The sequence below is a fragment of the Musca autumnalis genome, unplaced genomic scaffold (assembly GCF_047663935.1).
Source record: "Musca autumnalis isolate F117 unplaced genomic scaffold, ASM4766393v1 scaffold_1, whole genome shotgun sequence".
NCBI classification, from domain to species: Eukaryota; Metazoa; Arthropoda; class Insecta; order Diptera; family Muscidae; genus Musca; species Musca autumnalis.
This window is the reverse complement of record NW_027411644.1, coordinates 245,139,655-245,155,707: the sequence shown is the minus strand read 5'-3', so window position 1 is coordinate 245,155,707 and position 16,053 is coordinate 245,139,655. Positions and strand designations below refer to the sequence as shown.

The window sequence follows — 16,053 nt, the reverse complement described above, 5'->3', positions numbered from 1 at the left end:
TTAAATTTTAAATTTTCTGTCCATGGACTATGTTCTTCCCACACGAGAACACAATATTTTTGACTAAAATCAAGTTTAAAATATAGTCTTAGATTAAAATTTGGTATAAAACTTTCCACCAAAGGGAAAGGTACCTCAAGATTTTCGTTATTTTTAAGTTGCTACATTATCTTACCAAAATGACTGATATTTGGTATTTAGTCTTCCTTGGGGCTCCCAACTTTCGCAGAGAAATTTGTCATTACAGATTGACGTCATAGGTTCATCCCGAATTTCAGTATTGTGAAGGTTTTAACCACATTATCTTACCGATATGGCTGCAACTTGGGGCTACAAAACATTCCGCCAGAAATTTGTCAGTATATGTACACGTTTTATTCCAAACTTTTCCCCAGAAATTTATTATACCCTACACCACTATGTGGAAAGGGTATTTTAGAGGAGGCCAGGTTCAGACCAAAATAGATCCCTATTTTTATTGGAGATGATCGTAAAATATTTAGCGGTGAAATGGAGCAAAACCATATTATTTATCCAATTTTGTAGCGGCTCTGTAGGTCGCAATAATAGCCCAAACGCCCTGTATATGAAAAAGAAGAAGCTTGCAATTTGAGATGGCGATCAGATAATATTTAGAGGCTCAAATGGACCAAAACTTTTGTGTGAAAAATTTTTAATATACAGCTTGTATCTTTATTAATGAAAGACACATTCCTTCCTCGTGATTTATATTTGAAAGACGATCTCTTGACATTTCCTTTGATGTCAATTATGTTGATGTATGTGATCACATAACAGAGTTACAGTCTAATATATCCAGTTTTTTGTATGTAGTGTCATCAAAAACACGCTAGAGGTAGCAATTATAAGTTCAATAGTCACGAAATTTTGCACGAAATAAGAGTTTAGGTCTTAGAAGGTGCCCAAAATTTTTTATGATGATCTGATATTATTTAGCGGGTGACATAGACCATTACTTTTGTATAAGAAATATCAACACTTTATTTTTGGTCCATATTTTAATTCCTTGAAGGCATATACCGGCAAAGTAGCCTACATGTGGAAAAATAACTACTGACCTTTCCCCTGATGCAAATTGTAATAATGTGTCTGCTAGAAAACAGGTCTACTGCCGTATATATATAATTGGCTTTGTGTAGAGAACCACAATTTCCTCCCATGCTGCATGGGATTGTCTCTATTATGACAGAGAAATTTTCAGTTTAGTTGTCCAATTGGATGGATATTGCAGCATGGGGTCGGCTCGCAACCTATTCTATTCTAGGATTTAGGGTATACATATGTCTCATCGAAATAATGGCCTTGCACCCCATTCGATTTATCCCTGTCCGTTAATCTGTCTTTCTTATTGTCTAGCTGGATGGTGCGCACGATAACTTTCGAACAGATCTACCGATTCAAACGAAATTTTATACTTCGTAATGTTTTGGTCACCGTGGTGCAATGGTATGCACATCCGCCTTGCACACATAAGGTCGTGGGTTTGATTCCCCGGCCAGGCGACATCAAAACACTTTTTAGCGGTGACAAAATACCCCTCACTAATGTTGGCGACATCTCCTGAGTATTGCAGCCATGTACAACTTCCCTACAAAAGTGGTGTCTTAGACACGCCGCACAGTGGTTCAGAATCGTTTTTTCCTGGTCAAAATTCTGTAACTTTTGAACGGATAGAGATATATTCATAATTCTTTTTTTGTTAGACAGATAACACAATCAGCTTTCAGACGAATTATAAGCGGTAAAGTTCGGTCCGGTAGTTGCAGAGAAATTCAAGGTCAAAGTTAAACTTTTAAGTTTTTTAACTATTTTTCATCAAAATATGAGTGTTTTTGGGGTTTTTATATCTTCCTATGTATTAAAAATGGTCAAACACCAACAAATAATAAAAATAAATAATTACCAAAAAAACTTAAAAAAAAAATCGAAAAAATGTCGAAAAAATTTTTTTTCAAAAATTTGTAAAAAAAAATTTACAAAAAAAATTAATTTTTTTCAAAAATTAAAAAAATTCTCCTTGGGTTTTAATAAAACTTATATAACTCGTATAAAAACTCATATACTCAAAAAAGTTGTAATTTGTGTCAAAAAACTGTAATTCATATGGAAACAATATAGAAAAACACACATTTTTACCCATGTAATTTCAATAAATTGAAAAAAGTGTTAAACGGACTGAACGGGACGGGTACAAAAGTATATATGGGCTGGAAGAGGAGACTTTCGGGCATCTTTCTGTGAAAACAGAACTTTGTTCCATGTTGTTCCACAAAAGTTCTAGTCCACTAAATTTGGAATTTCATAAAATTTAGTACCCGAGGAAAAATAAAATAGATCATGTTGTGTAAATGCTACGGTAATTTACTAAAACGACTTTTAAAGGCCACAATCCTACCTACCTTACAAAAAAACAATATACACAATAACTGTTATAGTTTCAGAGAAATAGCTTCGTCTTTCTCCAGAAATTTGCAAAAATTACGTATTTCCCAAAAATGGGGAAAATGCTCGTCTTTAGGGCCACGCCACGCCCACACCTTCCAATATTTGGGCCTAATTTTTTGGTTTCCTTAGTTTCAATATGTTTACTATCGAATCCCATATAGAAATTAAATATCTTTGACAAAACAAAATTTTGATTTTTGGCCAGGAAAATTGATTCCTGAACCATTGTGCGCCGTTTGGACACGGCGATAAACTGTAGGTCCCATATCATTGAGCTAATATGAATCGGGTGCACTCATTGATATGAGAGAAGTCTCATTTGTCCCTTATGGGATGTTTGTGGAACAATTATATATATAATGTTTTGGCCAAACTTAGTTTAAGTTCGAATATAGGCTATAGGTCCACTCCTCGCCCACAAATGTTCAATTTTTTTTCGAAAAATTGGGTGAACGATAACTGACGAAGTGAGCAATCGATTTGGTGCAAACTTTCCATATATTATTGTTCCTTCCAGATATAGATCGGGTAAGACTATATCTGCCCACACCTTCGGGTACCTCCCACACAAAATTCGGAAAAGTGAAATTTAAGAGTCCTCTCGAATCGTTTTGAATTTTTTCAGCAGATCGTTCTTGCGGCTCCTTTACGATGATAAACTTGCAATGTCAAGTCCATACTTCCTGAGACTATTGCCGGAAAACTCCAAGAAAACCTGAAACACAAACAAGAAACCTAAATAAAATGGCATATCCGCAAGATAACTCTCAAAGGGATTTTCTGATTGGTCCAAACTTTGCACATCGTATTATTTCATCCAGTCACACAAAATTTGGGAAAAGTGCAGTTTGAGGTCTCCTATCGGATCTATTTGAATTTTTTTAAAAAGGTTCTTTTTATTGTCCCTATTGAAACGGTACAATTTTTCTGGGGTAAGTCCAAAAGTTTCCAAGACCCCGCCGGCTCCAACTAAAATTAGAAATCCGAAAAAAAATTCTCAAACTTTTTCAAAAATCAGAAGTTAGTTTACTAAAATTGATTTGGTATAGCCCCACATTACGACAGATTTCGCGTATTTTGAAACAACATCGCGATACAAAATCAATATACTTTTATACGGCATAATTATTGTGTTTTTTTTGGTCGGAGGATGAGGGAGTGTCTATCACCGTTAGCGCAGCTGACTTATACTATCTTCTTTGGTGTGTAATTGAATATGAATAATTTTGGGATTTATAAATTTGATTGTATGCAAATTATTTGAACTTCTATTCGTTATTAGTTATTTCTACCGGTATAAAATATATTTTTGATATCACAATATATATTCACAATGAACCATTTTCGAAATACCCTGAAAAGCACAAAATTTCGAGCTTTATCAAGCATATTATCAAGCATATTAAACTTTCAGTAAAGCTGAATTCCTTCTTTATGCCAAGTCAGTGTTGTGGAATTCTGTAATGAATATAAAGGCCTTGAGTATTGTACGGATTAGAAGTACATGAAAGGAAATGTCTATTGGACAATATGTACGACATATAAAGGGTTCTCTGTGGAGTATATCTCGAAAACCAATTAGAAAATTGTTTTACTGCCTTAATCAAAATGTTGTATTCCTATTTTATATCAACTTATTGCTAAATATTGTGAGAAAATAAGGAGAAAAATGTATTAATTATTAATTTATTGTTGTGTATCATAAAGTGATAATATCTGCTATAAATAGCATGAATTTTTTCTAATTTGCAATTTGTATTGTATATCACGGCGCTCTTTAACCAACTTTAAATGAAAGAAGGTTACACCTGGGTTTATTGGTGGTTCATAGATGAGAAAAATCAAAAAACAAAAAAGTCGTCGAAGCGCTTTTTAAATAAATCGCGGTCAAAGTTCACATTTTTGGGGTTTCTTAGTTTTTTTTTTTTATTTTGCTAGGAAATGGAACTAATGAAAATGTTGTAGCAGTGAACATTCCCTACAATATTGTCCTTTATGATATTTTCGTAGGTTTCAATGTCATGACTGCAATTTCCTATCTTAAACTTATATATGTATCTCAAAAATGGTACTACCTAGGAAAAAATACGAATGCCAATAGAGAATTTTAGCAGCTATAAGATTTGCTCTAGTCCCATTTCGATAAGACTTGCCGTTTTCAAGCAAATCGCGAAAACCTAACAAAAAACATAAAAATGTGACCTGAACTTCTATATCATAAAAATGGTAAAACCTAGGAACAAATCAAACAAATTTTCACAGCTAACACATTTTCGATAAGACTTGCGGTTTCAAAATCGCGAAAACCTAAAAACTTAGGCCGTGATTTATTTAAAAATCCCTGCAGCGATTATTTCTTATTTTTGGATTTTTCTCATCTATGAACATTGCTGTTTCAGAACCCGTTAGGCTAACGATAAAAATGTACCTCAGCGAAATAATGTTTTGACGAAACCCGCGTCAAACAATTTGGAGTTGATTTATTCCAGTTCATCCGAACAGATCAAAAGATTTGGTCCAAATTTTGGATCTACAAATATTTTATCCAAACTTTAAGTCATATCGATTTTCCCCGCAATACTTCGAAATGTTTCCCTATAATCTTGAGCACAATAAATTTTTCAGGTTCCTCCAACACAGAATTTCAATTATACGATTTGACCGAAACTTTGAACATCCTGAAATTACTTCCTTACGTACATATATGAAGTACCAAGAGAGTTAATTTGGGACAACATCTTCGAATACATCCCTCACAAAATTCAACACAAGTGTAGTTTAAGGGCTATTCGAAGAGTCATTGCACATTTTGACCAATGGTACACCTTGCTGTCTTGTTTACAGCGATATTGTATTTTTCGTGGGTAAGTCCATGGTTATGTCAGGATTGGTCCAAAAGCTCTAAATCTTCCGGCGACCAACTAAATTGACGGCTTGACACCATAACTATCAAAAGGAATGACTTCCAAAATGGACTATATCAGTCGATTCTTTTAGGTATCTTCTGTACAAAAGTGCAAAACATTTGGGCATTCTTTAAGCCAAATTTTTGAGAACAACATAAGCATTTATCCGCAACGCCAACAATCGTGAAATTGTATACCCCAAATATTATCCATATTATCTGAAACTTCCTGGATATACAATTTATAGAAAAATTTTTGGCTATGTAGCCCGTATTCGATTCGATACTAAAGTCTCAGCTCACACATGCTGTCACTTTTTTAATTGTTTTCCAGAAAACAAAAGTTATGAATTTTCATAAGTTTGCCTCTACTGTGCCGACAGAAGTGATTGGTCTTTGGAAAGTTTTTAATGTCATCGAGTCCATAAACTTCTAGTCGTACAATTAAGATATAAATAAGCGGGAACAACAACCACTGAGGTATCAGATGCAGTTTTTCGACTTAACCTATTTTTTCAGGACTCTCAAACAGTACTGCGTGTTGGATTCGGAGTCTATGAGTCGTAGATTGTATCGCCCGGCTCTTGATAAAAATGTTTTCTTTTTTAATGTAAATTTCTGAATTTTAAGTTGGATTTTACGGACTCTATCGCTTTTGGTAAAATAGTAAAGTTTTGGTGTTTTTATGTCATTAAAGAAACTTATTTTCTTACAATAATAAAAAACTTTCTTTAATTCGACTGAAGTTAGTGTGTGATATCTGGATATGTACTATAAAGAAGAAAAGGCGTTCGGGCCGAACTGTTTATATCCTCCGACCCCTGTATATCTCTATTCGACATATTCGAGATTGCAATCCCTGCGTTCGAACGTGGATCTATTTTCACCAAAATCCATTTTACTTACGATATTTTTAAAAATTATGCTAATTGCCTTGAATTATAGAAAATCTTTCGAAAGCTATTTTCTGCGGGATTTAGAACCCAAAATGCCAAATAAGAGGTAATGTGGGTGAAAATTCTGGGATACACCAAAACGTAATTCTATATGGGTAATATTAATTTGAAATATTTTTTAGTTATTGCTTCAATTCTGTTGGAGAAATTGGTTAAACACTTTTGTATGGGGACTATACCGAACGTGGTCTGATACGGTTCATTTTCAATTCTATACATTACATTCTATACATTATATACATCCGAGAACTAATATTCAAAATGTCAATCTTGTTTCTAAAATATTGTGATCTCTCTCTATTGAATGTACATATATACTTTGTGGCAATATTGCATATACATAAAATCAACTAAAACACGTTTAAAATAGCATTATGTAACGATACACAACATTTTTAATTTTCATGATTTTTGGTCAAGTTGGGCCCCCCCCTGAAATGAAATCCTGCGTACGTCCCTGGTGTAGGGTATCACATGGTCGGCTCGGTCCGACTATAGCCTTTGCTTACTTGTTTATTTATTTATTTTACTGAGTACTTGAGAAGTTACAGAGCAGACCTGTTGTATTGGTTTAAATGAAATCACTGGTTTTTCTGTTCATTTTAAAACTTTGGAAGGTATGTACGAATTTAATAATCTTTTTCTTTTTCGCTTTACTCCATGTGGAGCATAGAATCATTAAAATTTATAGAATTTTTTGTTAAAGTACACACTAAAATTCCCGTCCTTTTTGCCTGTAACTTTTCATCCATGCGTATATGTACTATTTTTCCATCTAAAAATGTTGGTCTCCATATCTACCCAGCAAAATTTATTTGAAGTTGTTCCATGTGAAGTAGTGATTGAATAGCTTTTTTTGAAGCAGTCCACGCAGAGTCATGAAAAATGCAGTCCGTTCTTCACATTTTGACAATGTCCGATTTGAATCCATTTCATAAATTTTTCACATTTTAGAAATTTCAAAATTTTGCAAAAAAAAAAACTTAAAAAGACAAACAACTTAATTTGTTTCTTGTTAATTATAATAACAGCAATATGTTTGCATCCATAAAAAGTAATTTGTATACAAAAAATAATAAAAGTGATTTCGAACTACATCTTTGTTTGTAGCCAAAGAAGTAATTGAACCATATGTTGTTGTGATTTATTCACTACAAAAAACTAATGCAAAATGTGTGCTTAAGAAGTAAATTAGACAGTATCCTCACTGCACCATGCCCTTGTAAAAATCATGACTTCTTTCACGTAAAAAGATGTAGTCCGGAATCACTTGCACTCATGATTTAACTACTTCTTTGGCTACAAACATTTTGCTGGGTATAAGACAATAAACATAAACCAAATTCGTTGTAAAGTGAGGCGTATACGTTTTGGTATTATTTGATATTGATCATCAATCAATACGTAGGGATGCACATATTTTAATTAAACTTTAAAATAGAAATTAAACTACAAACGTTAATGTTGCCATATCTCTTTTCGATTTCAAAAAGCATTTTGGTAAACACCATTTCAAAGACCGCCAGATAAATTAAAGCTTTTTTAAAGTCGTTTTGCCGGATATCTGCTTCAGATATCTGATGCGTTTTCGTTTATATTATGTGTGATATTTACATAAACATTTTCAAAAGAATTTCCAATTACTTTAAACATCATAATAAAGGCAAAACAAAAAAACATTCTATAAAATAAAAAAACTCATTTAATATTTTTAATATTCACGTTGACTAAATAATCCGCACAAAACATGTTAACGTAGTCAAAAACATAGACATCAATGTGAAAATGAATTAAAAATTTGCCAACATTTTTGAGTTCAGCAATGTCTGCCCTTGTTGCTGAACAGACAGTACATACCAATATTGCTTGTGTACACATTACATTTAAACAAACATTTACATACAATTTACTTAGTAGTATTGCACTAAAGTGGGGTAATATAAATTTACATAAACATTTATTAAATATCAATATTTACATAGTAGGCATTATTTTTTGAGAGAAATGTAAAAAAGAGAGCAAATTTATACTCCATACCTCCATACCGAAATTGTAATTGTGTCATCGTATTACAAATGATTAGCCTGCCTTTCACGCCGAATGCCTGTGATCTATTTTGACGTTACACAACATCAACAATTTTCAACGATAATATTGGCTTTCATTTCCCGATTATGATTCCACCATGTAAGTGTTACAAGTTTTTTCATTATCATCATTGATTGAAATATAACACCAGACTACACTCATTAATATGAGGAACGTTTTTTCTTGCCCTCTAAGGGATGTTTGTTCAAAATTGTTTTCATAATCTAACTTGACGAGGAACTATACTTATAATAATTTCGTATCCCCTTTCCCTATTTTGGCCCATTTTTATATCTTTCTCAACAACCGTCTCTAAGAACCACAGAATTACATGGACGGGTGTCCTTTTGGTTTTGGATGAGTGTATTGACTGCTTACGTCATTGAATCCAAGGATCGCAATTTTATTTGTTGTCTCTTTGACATATCGGAAAAGACGCTCGATTTCAAAACAAACAAAAAATTAATCTCAACCCTATGGCTATGGAAGGCATATAGACTACGTCAAGATGAGAAATTTACCTTATTAAAATAGTGATTTGAGACCCCACACATGTTAAGACCAAATATGTTTTAAACAGTCTGAGATAAATCTAGCACTTGCCGTCCATCTCGAAGGGAGTAACAGATTCCCTTAAAACTTTGTACATATACATAGTAATCTTTCCTCCATACTAAGATCAAATTCGGTATTGGACTTTTTGATTCCCCTACATGGTGTACCTTCCCCGCAAAAGTTAAAAATGATTATTATTTGCAGGTTAATTGACTGTTCTGAAATCGGTTTGGAATTTTTGTGTCAGGTAGCCCTTGTGATCCTGATTACAATCATATAGTTTATGCATAGCAAGTTAATACTTTCTGAGATAACTAGTCCAAAAGCTTTGACGCCAATTAGAATGACTGATGGGTGCGACAACTTATGAACTGAGTATCCGATTTAGTGGAAACTTTGAACATTATAATCTCTTGCAAACGTTTATCAAAAATAGTCCATATTGCGCAATTCCTTCGGGTACGTCCCTGAAACTCTTTCCTGGAATTTGTTCAAAAAATGGAAACAAAGAACTATTCATAAGTTTTTTTGATAGGAATGGATGTTGGCAATTGAAGAAATTGTCCGACTGCAGTTGGCTGTAACCGCAGATGGATAAGAGTTAAATTTGTGGGTTCTGGAGGGCAGTTGGATGTAGTGAGGGCTTTGATGGCAGGAGGAGAAAATTGCTGGAGGATGTTGGTGTAGGACATTATTGGCGCTATATAATCACTGACGCGTCCAGGTGCTGGATCAGAACATGATGGTTAGTGTGACTCGAATGATAAGATGCCATCAGGGACTGTCTAATCAGTAATATATTATGTGAGATTGGTTTACTCGCGAAGATGACGCAGCACATAGCACTTAGAAGAGCATTATTTGGGACGTTTGCAGGATTCTCCATTGTATGTCACTTAGCAAAGACATCCAGACCGAGGAGACATAATTGAATATGGAATGACCAATGGTCTTACATGACGGTAGCAATGTATCTTTATCTGCTAGTTTTAGGAGATTGTTCTGGATTTCACCTTATGTGTGACGTGCGAAGAAAAGTTAAGGGGATTATCGAAGACTACCCCAAGGACCTTAGGATTATGAACAGTGGAGATATACCTGTCATCGACAAAATAAATTGCTGTGCATAGACTTCTCTCGTCCGGGAAGTAAATAGGAAATTTGACGGAGAACTTTAAATTGAGTTCCCAGTGGTGGCTTAAAAGCTGTAAATTTTAGCATAATCCGCATGTGATACCAGCGAAATATCTAGTTGAGGACAAAGATTTGCAACATAGGTGTCAAATATTTTGCGGAACGTGGATTTTTCGCCTCGAAATTTAACGAAGACTTGCTTTCCATTTTGTTAGTTAGCAGCCCAACGTTTGACATCACTTGGAACAGTGTCACCAGATTTCAGATATGTTGGGTATTTAAGCTACATTTTTTAGCCCAACTAATTGTAATTTAAAATTTCAGGTCCCCAGTGGTCAGAAATATTTTCAACACAGATCAACGTCGGTATAGTATCCATAAAACTGAACCTTGTAATTTCAGATTTTTTTTTTACATTTAAGGTACCCAGTGGTCACTAAACTTCTCCACCAAAACATAGGTCTGCGCATGATATAGCCCCAGATAAAGGTACAGCTTGATTGATGACATTTTTGATACATTTTCTGACCTTATTTATGCATATGGCGTATCCGTGGTCGAAGAACTTCTCCACCATATATTGCGGAGAGGGAAGGAAAGTAATTATTCCATTTCAACTCAGTAACGGGTATGAAAGTTTCGGCCCTGCTGAACTTTTCGATTTTTGAATTAATACTCTTTCGAGTTGAGCTATTTTGACCTGAGAGGTACATTGAAAAATTAGGAATCCACCGATTTTTTATTTGTTTTTTTTTTTTATACCCTACACCACAATGTGGAAAGGGTAATATAAGTTTGTTTTCCGAAAATTCATATACACCTCGAAATATTCGCATATCATGTGGTATACCAAAATTCATATCACCGTATGTCCGTCTGTTCGTCCGTGGAAGCTGGAAGTCATGTTTCACACGTGCAAGTTACATTTGAAAGAGAAACTATCGACTTTTCCATTGATATTTTATACAGAGATCCCACAGTTTCAATTGTGCAGTGTAATCTTAATCAAGCTAGATGTCACAGTTATAGTTCCATACTGAATGTTTGGGGCATATTCCGACAAATTAGGAACGCGAAACTTGAAAACCCTTGATCTCGCCCTTGACGGAAATTATAGCAATATAGCGGTTAAATAACATAATTACGGTCGAACATATACCCAGCAAAATTTGAAGGAAGGGGTTCTATGCGATGACGTGATTTCATTGCATCTTATGCATTGGTTGGAAGGAGGTCGTGAAAGATCCGATCTTTCCATTAGCATTTGAACCCATGCAAAGGAAGTCGTGAAAGATCTGATAATTTCATTAGCATTTGAACCCATGCAAAGGAAGTCGTGAAAGATCCGATCTTTTCATCAGCATTTGAACCCATTCCATCGATCCAATAAAGATGAATTTTGTGTTTTTATTTATACAGATTTTTCTTAATATATAAGACGCAATAGCTTGTTTAGTCGGAACTCGAAATCACAACCAATCTTGTTAAAACTCTTGTCGTAATGATAATGTCATTGCCGAGGGTTGGTGAAAATGATATGCTAAAGCATTGGTTGAAATGACATGCCAAAGCATTGGTGTAAATTACATGCTCTGAATCCAAAAATGAATAGCATCTTTTGGAGTCCACGTTCATATAAAAATCATCGATGAAGATGCTAAAAAGATGACATGCCAGATCACTTTCACCCATGATTGAATAGCATCTTTGGCACCGAACATTTTGCTGGGTACATACGGTTATGAGTGTTAGCAAGTAACTAAATTTACCTAATGGTAGAATATGTCGCAATCATTATTTTTTGTTGAGGCAACTTGCATTCGCTGCCTCAATTACGACAGTAAAAGTTTCTTTTTTTTGGTGCAAGTTCATACTTCTTGAGAAAACAGTCCGAAAGGTATAAAAAAACACCTATGGCACCATATGTAGTGGCTTGAACCGAATAGTACGTTCATTCACACTTTGGATATAAAAGATGGTGCTTATAGGTCCACTCCTTCCGGTATCTCCCCCACAAAAGTTCGAAAATATTCGCAATATCTCACAAACGGAGCAACCGATGTGGTCCAAACTTCGGATATCGAAATATTTTGTCCAAACTTAATTCATGTTCAAATTTGGAGATTATTGGTTCAATCCTTGGGGTACCAAACACAAATATTCAAAATTTTTGTTTGGTAAGGGTCCGAGAATCCTTTGGATATTTTTACCGGCGGTTTCCTAGTGACCCTGTTTACAGCGATATTATGTTTTTCATAGGCTAGCATGGTACAAAAGTTCTATCTATCGATATCCCCGCAAATTTTTAAGCTTTAATCCATTAATCCGTATTTTTGTCGGTTCATACGCCCAAAACTTTAAAACCCACCCCCCCCCCCCCCCAAAATACATAAGCTCATTTTTGGAAAAAAAAAGACGTATTTCAATGCACACAGGCTGAGGGTATATCTCTGTCGGCAAAGCCGACTGATACTTTTTTACTTTTTGAACATTTGAATTTGCCGAAAAAATGTGGCTTACGATTAAAGTTGAAATATTTTGCGAAGGAGGTACTTAAAGGCATGGATCGACATAGTCCATTATGGGAGTGGATCTTTTTTTTTGAGTCATATGTTTTCGTATAACTTTTGGACTTTGTATGCCAGGAAGCATGGATTTGTCCACGGATAACATAATATCGCTGTAAACAGGACCACAACGAACAGCATTGGTATACATTTCCAAAGGATCTTCGAACAGACCCTAAACTGCACTTAGACAAAAATGATCAACTTTTGTAGGAAGGTACCCTAAGGAGAGGACCATTATGGACCATTTGAGAAGTTGAATTAAATTTGGACAAAATATTAAGAGATCCAAAGATTGGACCAAATTTTCCAAATCGGGAGGTACCTTAAAAGGGGCCTATACGTCCAAACGTGGACCTATGTCCATAATTTTTGGTTGAAAGGTTTAGTGATCCAAAATATTAGCCGGTGTTGTTCATATTTAGTCCATTATTATCCACGGATACAGATTGAATTTGTGCAAAATTTCAGAAAGATATCTCCATTTGTTTCCAAGATATTAATTTCGCGCCGCTAGATCAGTGATTTCGACCACTGTGCGCCGATGTAAATCTTGATATCAGATGTTTGAACTTCTGTCTTGCAACAAAACACATTTGTATACCCTCCACCATAGGATGGGGGTATATTAAGTTTGTCACTACGTTTGTAACTACTCGAAATAATCATTGTAGACCCCACAAAGTATATATATTCTTGATCAGCGTGCAATTCTACATCGATATAGCCATGTCCGTCCGTCTGTCCGTCTGTCCGTCTGTGGAAATCACTCTAGCGTCCGAACGGATTGACGTAGGTTTATGAAATTTTGGGAAAATATGTTATATTTACGTAGGACTTTTGGTATTGAAAGCGGGCTATGTAGGTCCACGCTTTCGTATAGCCCCCATACAAAATGACGCGTGACGCGTCGTCGTTTTAAGGAATTTTTAAGATATTTGGCCCATTTTACGACCGAATTGGTTGTAATTTGGTACTTTGTGTCTCCTGAGGCCAAAAAATATTCCTACCAAAGTTGGGTTATATAGGTCCACGTTTTGGTATAGCCCCCATATAAGGCCCCATATAAAGTACGCGTCATTTTAATATATTTTGAATGTATTAGACCCATTTGACCACAGAATTGGTTGTAATTTGGTATTTTGTGTCTTCAGAGGCCAGAAAACATTCCTACCAAAGTTGGGTTATATAGGTCCACGTTTTGGTTTAGTCCCCACATAAGACCCCTTATAAAGTACGCGTCATTTTAATATATTTTGAATGTATTAGACCCATTTGACCAAAGAATCGGTTGTAACTTTGCATTTTGTGTTTCCAGAGGCTAAGAAACATTTCTACCATAAAATAATAGGCGTATAAAACTTTCCCCCAGAAATTTGTAGGTATAGGTCCACGCCATCATATAGCCCCCATAGAACGGTACCTTCCGAATTTCGGTATTTTGAAGGTAGTGGCAACATTAATCCACCGAAATGGCTGAAATTTGTGGTGGAGGGTATAAAAAGTTCGGACCGACCGAACTTAACGCTTTTCTTACTTGTTACTTTTAAGACAGGTATGAGTTACCTCTAAAGACGCTGGGTTTGTGACTGGCGACAGGATCAAATATATCGACTCCATATTCACCACGATGGATATAAAATCTTTAAAAAATACTTATTTAAAACAAAGTATAGTTTTATGATAAAATTTGACGAAAATTTTCGTTGAAAATTTGAAAATGTACAGCACTCTAATAAACAAGAGTATATAAAATACATTTCATGGAACCTTTCGTTATATGAAGAATTAGTTTGTATGAATCCAAACACACATATGTGTATATTTATGTACATTTTAGTCTATGAAGTGTCTATACAAATGTTATATAATACATCTATATAATGTACATACATATATAAAATTCACATTTATGTATGTTATGTTAGGCCGGGGCGATTTGTATGGAAGGAAAAAAGTGTTATCGGGCGCCTGGAGTTTCTGATTCTTGGGATTGTACTGAGCAAAAAAGTCAACTAGACCATATGTCTACGGTGAAAATCGAGCCCCCGGATTTTGACTTGAAGTTTTTTTTCAAGGATTTTTGGATATTTTGACATATAACAACCAAACCACTAATATTTTTGATCCAACACACAGACAAAAATTGTAGCCAAGACAATAATAAAGAACTTTCTAGTACATCGCAAAAGCATTGGAACGCTCCTTCAGGCAGTTATGGCCTCGAGAAGGTGCACATTTTTCGGAAAATATCGATAAATGACACTGTGCTACAAAATGTTACTCCAATTCAGTGGGTGGAAAATCCCTTTTGGAGATGAAAGCCCTCGGTGAGTGTACTAAGAACCCAAAAGGAAATTTTCACCATAGGTCAAGTTTCCGAGATATTGCGTGATTAATGGTTTAATTTTGGCCCCTTAATTTGCGAGAAAATAGCTTTATATCTCTGTTAAGCGTTATTGTAGCTTAATTTTGAGATTACATGTCTGCAGTCAAATCGAGTGGTGAATCTTTTTGTAGAATATTTCATCCCTCTAACTCAATCCCTTCCGTGTCCTTTTCGTCCTTTATTTTTTGAACCGTAGTAAAAGTACCACAAGATGAGATTTTACAGCATCCAAATGTTCTACAAAAATGTTGATCAGAAGATTTTAGGTACGGTTCTCATTGATGACCAATCGATATTTCCTCGTTTTCATGGTCCTTTTTGACATTTACCTGTATTTTGTTGAGAAAACTATGTTTTGTTTTTATGTATATTCGTTATTGGTCTGTGGTGCATCTGAAATACTTACCATAAATAGCTCTTGTAATGACGAACACGTTAATAACAAATTTTATTGAAGGATAGATCCGGTTATCTAAATTTTTGAACCGGATATTCTGATATCAAAACCGATTTTGGAACCGGTTTTAAGTAACCGATTAATCGTATATGTATATCATTGGAAAGCTAATAAAATGGTCAATCAAATGACAGCAAGTAGCTGATTACATGATTACAACTTTGTTGGTTCCGAATCTAGAACAAAAAAACCGCTTTCTTAAACCGATGAAATATTCTACAAAAAGATTCACCACTCGATTTGACTGAAGACATGTAATCTCAAAATTAAGCTACAATAACGCTTAACAGAGATATAAAGCTATTTTCTCGCAAATTAAGGGGCCAAAATTAAACCATTAATCACGCAATATCTCGGAAACTTGACCTATGGTGAAAATTTCCTTTTGGGTTCTTAGTACACTCACCGAGGGCTTTCATCTCCAAAAGGGATTTTCCACCCACTGAATTTGAGTCCCATTTTGTAGCACAGTGTCATTTATCGATATTTTCCGAAAAATGTGCACCTTCTCGAGGCCATAACTGCTTGAAGGAGCG

General features: G+C 34.9%; 1 protein-coding gene across 3 annotated transcripts in view; it reads right to left on the bottom strand.

The window, feature by feature from the left end:
- Window positions 1-16,053, bottom strand: part of Dscam3 (Down syndrome cell adhesion molecule 3) — a 457,425-nt gene that overhangs the window by 210,166 nt on the left and 231,206 nt on the right. The window lies entirely within an intron of this gene.